Source organism: Coptis chinensis, chromosome 4 (assembly GCF_015680905.1).
Source record: "Coptis chinensis isolate HL-2020 chromosome 4, ASM1568090v1, whole genome shotgun sequence".
Taxonomy (NCBI): domain Eukaryota; kingdom Viridiplantae; phylum Streptophyta; class Magnoliopsida; order Ranunculales; family Ranunculaceae; genus Coptis; species Coptis chinensis.
The window spans coordinates 91,153,143-91,162,993 of NC_141459.1; the positions used below are offsets into that span (position 1 = coordinate 91,153,143).

At 36.1% G+C, this 9,851-nt stretch overlaps 1 long non-coding RNA gene across 2 annotated transcripts; it reads left to right on the top strand.

Annotated features, from left to right (window-relative positions):
• The first annotated feature begins 69 nt into the window (after positions 1–69).
• Positions 70–4,072, top strand: LOC147505610 (uncharacterized). Of its 2 annotated transcripts, none has more exons than XR_015193402.1 (3): positions 70–217; positions 1,849–3,318; positions 3,708–4,072. It is a non-coding gene; the product is annotated as an uncharacterized LOC147505610 (long non-coding RNA). The 2 variants fall into 2 exon arrangements; XR_015193403.1 differs by lacking the exon at positions 70–217 and having other exon boundaries at positions 224–2,779; positions 3,151–3,318.
• The last annotated feature ends 5,779 nt before the right edge of the window (positions 4,073–9,851 follow it).

The window sequence follows — 9,851 nt, forward strand, 5'->3', positions numbered from 1 at the left end:
ATAAATTTGTTGGCTAAAGATGAACCAAATCATGAGAGTTTGGACATGCCGTAATTTCTTGTTGTAAGGGTGAGCTGTGGATGATATTTTCGGTTGGGACTGTTGTTGTCAAGAATGCTCTGTATGACCTGTTGTGATGAATGAGCTTTAGTTATCATGGTACATCAGCTGGCAATTATTCTTGTAACGAGTACGTCCAGCCATGTTCTTTAATTTCGTAAGTATTGAATTCTTCTAATCGATAACTTAATATGTTCTTTTATTTATTTATCATCCAGTATATCTTACCTTCAATTTAATGGATTATTACCCAGTTAATTCTTATGGTTCCCTGGTGTACTTGTAATTCTTAAAGTAATTGACTTGGATCTAGCTTAGGCCTTAGGATGCTTAATTTTCCTAAGTTACATTGACATGGATACGTGTGTGTCCGTATCGGACACCGCAAAATATAAAAAAATTGAGGTATATCACATACGATATGATGTAAATAGCAGTTTACTGTCTAAATGTTTTTGACGCCCCATTATTTCACTCGGTGTTTACTGTCTAAACAAGCTATTAAATTAGTGGGAAAAGGAAAGGATTGTTTTCATACTTCATTGCCAAATTGAGCTTATTGGGGTTTCACAACACTCTTAATGTGTCTCCCTCGTTGTGTCCCATTCTCTTCATCATTTGACGGGTATCTGAAATTTTGTTTAGAGGCTCTCAAGAAGTCTAAAAAAGATTCTCCACTCATTCTTTTCATTTTGTAAGTGGTTACTACTTCGATTACTGCATTTACCCATTTTCTTGTTTTATTAGTAGAAATGCTTGATTCTACTTGAACAAACATGTTTCAATCTGTCACTTAACCTCACTATCAAATGTTTCAAGTTCCATGGTGTGTGTGTGTGACACTATGACCTAATAATTAGTGGAACTTTCCTCTGGACATCGATCTTATTTTGTTGAGTGGTGTGCTTTATTAATGCATTGGAGTCGTCCTGATGCCGGAGTGTCAGATTCGTCAAAACCCTAAAAAATCTGATCCCTGGGCTTGACATTAGGTTTCAAGTAGTTTAGGGGGGAAAAAGTTTAATCTTATAATTGTATATTATGTTGTAGATAGGTGAAACTGAAATTCATATGAAATGATCTTTGATATTAAGCATACATAGCCTTACAGTAAGACTTGCTAGGATTAGGTTTAGTTTCATAATTCGAATAGAAAAGCATAATACACGATAAAAGCTAGTAACTGTCCTGTAATTCAAAATTCACGAGTGTCACAGATTCGCAGTCTGTTAGACGGTGCCCTGCCCTTTGGAAAATCATGGTATGTTTGGATGGCAAGAACTGGGAGGATTTCCGTCATGGTTTGGACTTTGGGTGCAAAAAGTAGGAGAACATCTGAACAGTTATGTTCCAAAGTTGGATTTGGAAAAATATTCCTATTCCCTCTTGCCTCCAGGTCCAGGATAGGGTTGGAAAGGAGAGAGAAGAAATATACATCAGTAAGGCCTACTCCTTTCATTGATTTCATTTCATCAGCGTAGCATCATCCATATCCACCCGTTTCTCTTGGTTACCAAACAGTTCCCGGACTCTCTGGTTTCCTGGAATTCAAATTCTGGGGGATTCTATGAGTTTCCATTTCCTGTTGATTTTCTTGGAAACAATCAAACATACTATTCAAATAGCTTTTACTCCTTTCCATTTTTTCATTTCAGGTGATGCAGTGTTAGATGCATAGTATATCTTTGTTTTGGTTATATGGGAGAAGACTGCATTTATATGTAGTTTCCAACTTTCTTTGTTTTTGTGATCAGTAATTTTAAATTTTGTATGACTTGTTTTATTCAGGTATCATTCACTCTACTTCCTCTCCCTTCCTCTCCTTTGGTTGCCCAGCTTTATACTAGTAGTTAAATAGGTAAACGTTGGTAACTGTATTTTCTTTTGCACTCAATTTATAACTATGGAGAGAAAATCGCAACCATGTTGAAGTAGAAAGTTGCTGAAGTCAGCCAATAACAAAGGGAAATGAAGAAGACTAATGTAGACCGAATCAGTAGTTTTTCAGAAGAACTACTCCATCAAATCATCTCTTTTCTAGACATGAAAGAAGTAGTTCGAAGTAGTCTTATTTCAAGTAATGGGAACTGTGCATGGTTATGTCTTCCGAACCTAAACTTCGACGAAGAACTCTGGATAAGTCAAGATACAAGAGAATATAAAAGAGAAGAATTTAGAAAATTTGTTGAAGCTGTTCTAGTATAAACAAGTTCAGTTTCTTCATTTGCCATGATCATGATGTAAATGGCCTTTCAAGTGCTCTGCACGAGGATGCAGATCAAATAGATGTGTGGGTCTCTTACTTAGTATATATATATATATATAGAGAGAGATAACTGATTCTAAATGCAAACTCTTGAGTTGGCTTGCTAAATCCATTGTACATGGTAATATATATATACCAACTCAAGAGTTTGCATTTAGAATCAATTATCGTTTGGGGAGATGATTCGAGCGACCTTCTTTTGTACTTCCCAGTTATGGAGAAGTTGGAGTTAGTGAACTGGAAGCATATGTATCTCACCAGTATATCCATATCTGCTCCGCAACTAAAGTACTTGTTGGTGGAAAGTTATTACGCATATGCTGAATCTGGTAAGATCAAGATATGTGCTCCGAGCCTCACGTCATTGAAGTTGGAAGGTCACATATATGAAGAATATTGTCTGGAGAATCTATCCTCTCTAGTTACTGCTGAAATATATAAGGTGATCGACAGGTACAAAACATTGGAAACGAAAGTGATTTGTAAATGTTTGCATGAAATATTCAAAGGACTTAGGCACGCGACGTCTTTAGCACTGTCTGTCAGAATACTTCAGATATGTATTTACTAGTTTTGTTAGAGAGATGGCATATAAATCCAATTTTGCATTCTGTATGAGGTGAATGGTTAAGGCTAACTTAAGCTCTGAAACGAAGATATTGATGGAGCTAAGTGAAAATTAAAAAATAACTTCTTGGACGCAAGCAACTTAAGGCATTCAACGCACTTGTCATTGGCAATGATTTTGTGGAATGCTATATGTTGCCATTTTTTCTTGGCAGAAATATCTGAGGTTTTTTTTTTCTTATTTTTTACTGCCAAAGGACTTTTCAGAGTTACCAAGTGGGTTGGAGAGGGCGCGCCTTTCACTTCCCAATCTACGATATTTGTAGCTGAAAAGTTTGTTTGACAATGGTTATATCCATCCAGTGGCAAAATTGTTAGAGATTTTGACTCTTGTAGAGACGCGCTTGTGTTGGAAAGAACTAAAGGTACTAGACATTCTACCATAACCTCATTTATCTCTGGTATTCAAAACATTATGACATTATGTGACTGCTTTGATCCATCCAAAGGGTAAAACGAGTTGTGAGCTTGAATTTCTCAAGTAACTCTTAAAATTCCAGCGTAACTGCTGGGTCACTGGAATAATAGTTGGACAATTTGAAGTTATGTGTATCTGGTAATGACCGATTTGAACATCTTATTCTATTTTGAATAATAAGTAACCGGAACTCTCAGTTTGGTTTGAGAACACCAAATTTAAATATACAATATGGAGTTTTAATAGAATCACTATTGTTTATTAGTTGATTTTCCACTTGACTTGTGTTTAATCTGGCATGTAACTTAGTAATCTAATTCATTACTCTGTTATTAGGCAACTTTTAACTCATTGGAGGATGGAGGAGATTGGGGAAAACAGTTATCGTTCCAATGTCCGTTTGATCACTGTAAGTGTATTGAGATTTGGGAACTTGTAGGGTGTGAGAATGAACTCAAGCTCCTCAAATTTTTATTCAGAAATGCGGTGGTTTTGGAGAGCATTGTCATCAATTTAACAAAGATGCTATCAAAGGATAAGGAGGTAGAGTTGGTTGAATTTAGTAAGAAGCTAAAAGATCTATGCAGAGCTTCATCTGGTGTCAAAATATTGCTTATGCTCAAGAAAACAGCTGGAATGACCGTTGTGTTTGAGGATTTCTCCGGCAGTCCACATAACAAGTCGAAGAAATGTTGATTACTATATTTTACTGTGATAGAGAGTTAGAAACTATGCCAGACTGTGCATGTGTATCCGTAAGCTAATAAGCTAATACAGCTTGAGCCTTGTTTCCTTCATCCCTGGAGTAAGAGTGCTGTTTTTAAAGTGCAGTTGTGCTGCTTCCTACGTGGTGCACTAGATTTGAGTTCTGGACTCTCATATGGTGAACTTTGTCAAGATGACATTTTAGTTTCAACCTCTTGCCAATTTCCGTTTCTTGTAAGAATTTTGCAGTTTTTGGCTCTCTGACATTTTCTTTTCATATATCTGACGTAACACCTCGACGGTAGAGTTTAGTCTGAAAAATGTTATATCAGCTTGATGTAGGAAAGCAATATGTCATTTATGCCTGGAATGAGGATGACAATTTTCGATCATTGAAAAATGTTGAATTTGCTTCTGTTAGATCCTGTCGTCAACATACTCATAGGCTTGGTATATTTTCTGTTCCAGGTGGATGATGGTTCGGATCTGCAAACACTCCTTACAGAACCTTTTTGAGGCTCAAGAAATTAGCTCTAAATCTGGATTACCAAAAAAAAAAAAAAATGAAAAGAAAAACATAGCCTTAGATCTTTTGGAAAACGCATGCAAATTTAATACGGTTTTCTAGAAATCTATAAGCAACCAGAAATATCCTATCTTGTGAGCAAGGTCAAGATTGAGTTTGTCTTGAGTTGTAGATTCCGTAAGAACTATTCTATTTGATACAAATATTGGACATAGAATTCATCATTGTCTTTAGATTTGCGTCCTATACTACATACATAACGATTGAACCTAGGACTCTAGAATACAAAGCAGGCTGGAACGACTAAGGTAAAATAAAACCTTAATTTGTCTACTATTTCCCCGGTCTTCTATATCTTTGTTCAGTACACAAATTACATCTCTATGATCCTTTAAACTCACTGTTGAGAATGTACGTATAGTGGAAAAGTAGAAGATGAAGAATGCCGGCGCAGGGAGGAGGGAGTCTTTTCGTGGAATGTTCCAGAAGAAATTACGTCCAATATACTCTCCAGGCTAGACATAAGGCATCTGATCCGATGCAGGTGCATCTGTAAATCCTGGGGCCTCTTAAGCTCCGATCCTCATTTTGTTAGTACTCACCTCAGTCGACCACCACAAGTTAATGAAAATAAAATGAACGCAAGAGAGAATGAAATGTATTTGTTTTATTGCCTGATTATGATCTTACAAGCCCTTTATATACAAAACATAAATCAGTTACAGAACAGACAGAACAGAAATCAGTTATAGGTTAGTTACAATATGATGAGCTGTTAATGTGTGATTGGCTGATGATTTTGATGAGCTGGCTTTGACTTTTCTTGACTGACTGAGATCATCTTCAGACTCCTTGAGGTCTTCTTCAGACTCCTTAATACCCCCCTTCAAGCTGAAGGGCAGAAATAACTGACAGCTTGGAGAGCAACAGATGAAATCGTTGAGAAGATAGACCTTTTGTAAAGATATCTGCCAATTGATCTTTTGTACACAAGTATTGAATATCCACAACTTTATTTACAACGAATTCTCTTATATAATGATAATCTATCTCTACATGCTTAGTTCTAGCATGAAAAATAGGATTATTAGCTAAAGCTATTGCACTTATATTATCACAAAAGATAAGAGGAGGTTTCACTAAAGAAATATATAAATCTTTGAGTAGCAAACAAATCCAATATATTTCTCGGCAAATTGTGTGCCAAAGACACGTACTCAAGATTTCTTGACCTTGCTATCGTGTGTCTTTGTTTCTTGGCAGACCAAGAAAGAAGATTACTGCCAAGAATGATACAGAAACCAGTTATAGACCTCCTATCCATAGGGCAACCTGCCCAATCTGCATCCGTATAAGCTTGAAGATTGAAAGGACTCCTTGTAAACCATACTCCATAATCAATAGTTCCTTTCAAATACCTGATAATTCTCTTTACAGCTGCCATGTGAGGTGATCTTGGAGAATGCATGAATTGACACACCATATTTACTGCGAATGATATGTCAGGCCTGGTCCATGTTAAATATTGAAGTGCCCCCACTAAAGATATGTAGACAGTAGGTTCTGTTAAAATCTCACCAGAGTGAGAATCCAATTTACAACTTGATGAAATAGGTGTGGGAGCTGGTTTGGCATCAATCATATTTGCTTTCCTTAATAGATCATAAGTATATTTTGTCTGACACAAAAATCTACCTCTTGAATCTCGTTGTGCTTCCAATCCCAAGAAATAATGAAGCAAACCAAGATCTTTCATAGCAAATTTAGAACTCAATTGGCTAATAACCTTCAAACTCTCATCTTTGGAACTCCCTGTAATAAGGATATCATCTACATAAACTAGGATGTAGATGATTGACTGCATATCTTTCTTGATGAATAGAGAATGATCTGCTGCAGATGTAGTAAAACCAATTCCTAGTAAGGCTTGAAAAAGTTCCTCATACCAAGCACGAGGTGCTTGTTTAAGACCATAGATGGATTTTAAAAGTGCATGATACGAATGTGGCTTCATAGGATCAGTAAATCCTTGTGGCTGCTTCATAAAAACTTGCTCTTTCAAATGACCATGTAGAAAGGCATTGGAGACATCCAACTGCCTTATTTCCTAATTGAAATTGACTGCAATGGATAAAATGAGTCTGATGGTGGTAGGTTTAACAACAGGACTAAATGTTTCTAGATAATCAAATCCATACTACTGGTTAAATCCTTTGGCCACTAACCTTGCTTTATATTTATCAATAGCACCATCAGCTTTTTGTTTTAGCCTAAACACCCACTTGTTGTCAACTACATTTTGATCAGATGAGGGAGGCACTAAAATCCAAGTTCTGTTCTTAAGCAATGAATTAAATTCAAGTACCATGGCATCTTTCCAATTAGAATCCTTGATTGCTTGAGAGAAACAAGTTGGAGTTGAGAGAATATTAGAAAGAGCAGTATGCAATGCATGAGGTAAAGGATGCTTGATTGTATGAAAGGGTTTAGGTTTGAAAATGCCTTGTTTAGCTGTTGTATGCATTGGATGAATGTTTGAAGAAGTAGGAATGGATATAGTATTGATGAGAGGACGAACTGAACCAATATCACAAGTTTGAATAGAAGACGGGATAGATGGAACTGTATCACAAGAAGATGATGAAATAGAAGATTGTTTTGGAAACTATTGAGGAAGATTACAATTATATGAAGATGAAATTTTGGATATTTGAAAAGGAAATTGATGTTCATTAAAAATAACATGCCTTGAAATATAAACTCGCCGGACTCAATATGAAGGCATCTATATCCTTTGTGATTTAAAGAATATCCAATAAAACACATGGCTTAGATCTTAACTCTAATTTTATTGTTAGTGTAAGGTCTTAACCGTGGGTAAATGTGTACAACCAAAAGTTTTAAGAATGGAATAGTTTGGTTTTCTGTGAAAAAGTTTTTCCCAAGGTGAGATAAAGAGAAGAGATGGAGATGGTAATCTGTTGATAAGATATACTGCAGTAGAGAAAAGATCTACCCAATATTTAGAAGGAAGATTAAGAGATAAGAGTTCGAGACATATCTATGCTTTCTTTCCACAACTCCATTTTGCTATGGAGTGTGTGGACAAGTAAATTGATGTGCAATACCAGACATGTACAAAAAGGTTTCCAATTTGTCACTTGTAAACTCGCCACCATTGTCAGATCTTACTATTTTAATTTTATAAGATAGAAAATTCTCAATAAAAGATTTGAAGGATTGAAAAACAGAACAAAAATGAGATTTAGACTGTAAAGGAAAAAACCAACTGCATTTGGAAAAATCATCTACTATAGTAGCAAAAAATCTATTACCACTAACAGAAATAACTGGAGATGGACCCCAAAGATCCATATGTAAAAGCTGTAATGGTGCAATAGATTTGCATACAGAAGATACAAAAGGAAGTTTAGTTATCTTTCCAACAGCACAATCATTACAAAACAAAAGTTTATTTGACTGAGTTTGAACATCAATGCATTTTGAGTTAACCAGCTGATGAAGAATGGGAGTTGCAGGATGTCCAAGTCTGTTATGCCAAGTAGAAGTTGGTGCTTTATTGGTGATGAAAGCAGTTGGAGAGTGAATGAACTGATGAGACTGGAATGAGAGATGCAAGGGATAAAGACCATTCTTAGTTTGTCCTTGGAAAAGCATCCTCCCCGATGCCATGTCCTTGACAAAAAAGGCATTGGGAGTAAAAATTAGCATGCAATGATTATCATAAACAAATTTATGAACACTGAGAAGATTATGTTTTATAGTAGGGACATAAAGAATATTTTTAAGATGAAAAGCATGAGTAGAATTAGGAACATGAAAAGAAGTAGAGCCAGTGTGAAGGATTTTCAAACCTTGACCATTGCCAACAAGTACTTTATCTTTTCCCTTGTAGTCTGAATGAGAAGCTAGATTGGCCAGATCAGCAGTGAGGTGATTGGAGGCTCCAGTATCAGCATACCAGCATGAATCATTTTGATGAGGTGTGGAAGCTTGATATACATTCTGATGAAAATCAGGAAACTGATGAGAAGCATTCTGATATGCATTGAACTGAGAGTTATTGCCTTGCTCATTGAACTGAGAGTTACTAAATTGCTCATTGAACTGAGGATCTGTGTCATTGAAACTTGCCAACATAGCAAGTTTTGCAGGTGGTATCCTTCCAATGAAACTATGATTCATCATGTTGTGACAATCTAGGGCAATGTGTCCATATTTGTTGCAAATCTGACACTGAGGTCTAGATGATCCAGAAGTTGACCCAGGAGCTTTGTTATAACCATTCTGATTGTATCCATTGTTGTATCCTTGATTATAGCCACCATTATTGAAACCACTATTGTAGTAACCTTGATTATTACTGATACCATTGCTATTATTAAACCCTCTTCCTCTGTAAGAGCCATTTCCTCTACCATTTCCATTTCCTCTGCCAAAATTTCTACTATTTCCTCTATTAGCATTATAAGAACCTCTGCCATTCATATGAAAAGCTACAAAAGCTTGATGTATCTGCTCAGGACTCAGAGTAACTCCTCTATTTCTTTGAATGAGTGTAATTTCTTCATTTAATAAGAGACTATGTAATTCCTCAGGGTGAACTGGATCATTAGTAGATCTAGTTCTGATGGATGTGGTGAAAGAATTATACTCTTCAGGTAATCCTCTTAGTGTATGATATATCAAATCAGAATCTAAGATTGGTGACCCTGTTGCTGCAAGGCTATCAACAATAATTTTTATCTTCTGAAGGTAATGCGCCATGGACAAGTCTCCCTTCTTAAAATCTCGTAACTGATTTTTCAATTGCATCACATGTGCTACAGAGATTGTACTAAGTCTCTTTTCTAACGTGAGCCATAGATCTCTAGCAATTGGTTATCCGACAGCATAAGGTAAGACTTATTCAGATAATGTCGCATTAATCCAGATCAACAGCATTTGATCTCTCTTTACCCAAGCAACATAATGAGGATTCACAATATTTGTAAGATTGCCAGTGTTATTCATAAGAAATCGAGAAGGACATAGATCAGTACCTTCAATAAGACCCATCAAATCATGAGTTTTCAGAACTGGTAAGAACAATTGCTTCCACATCAAATAATTTTCACGTTTAAGCTTCAAAGGCACCATGTTAGAGATGTTTTGAAATGAGTATGATGTATTAGTTGGTGGAACCGCCAATGGAGCATTGTATCCATTAAAGAATTGAGCTGAAGTTG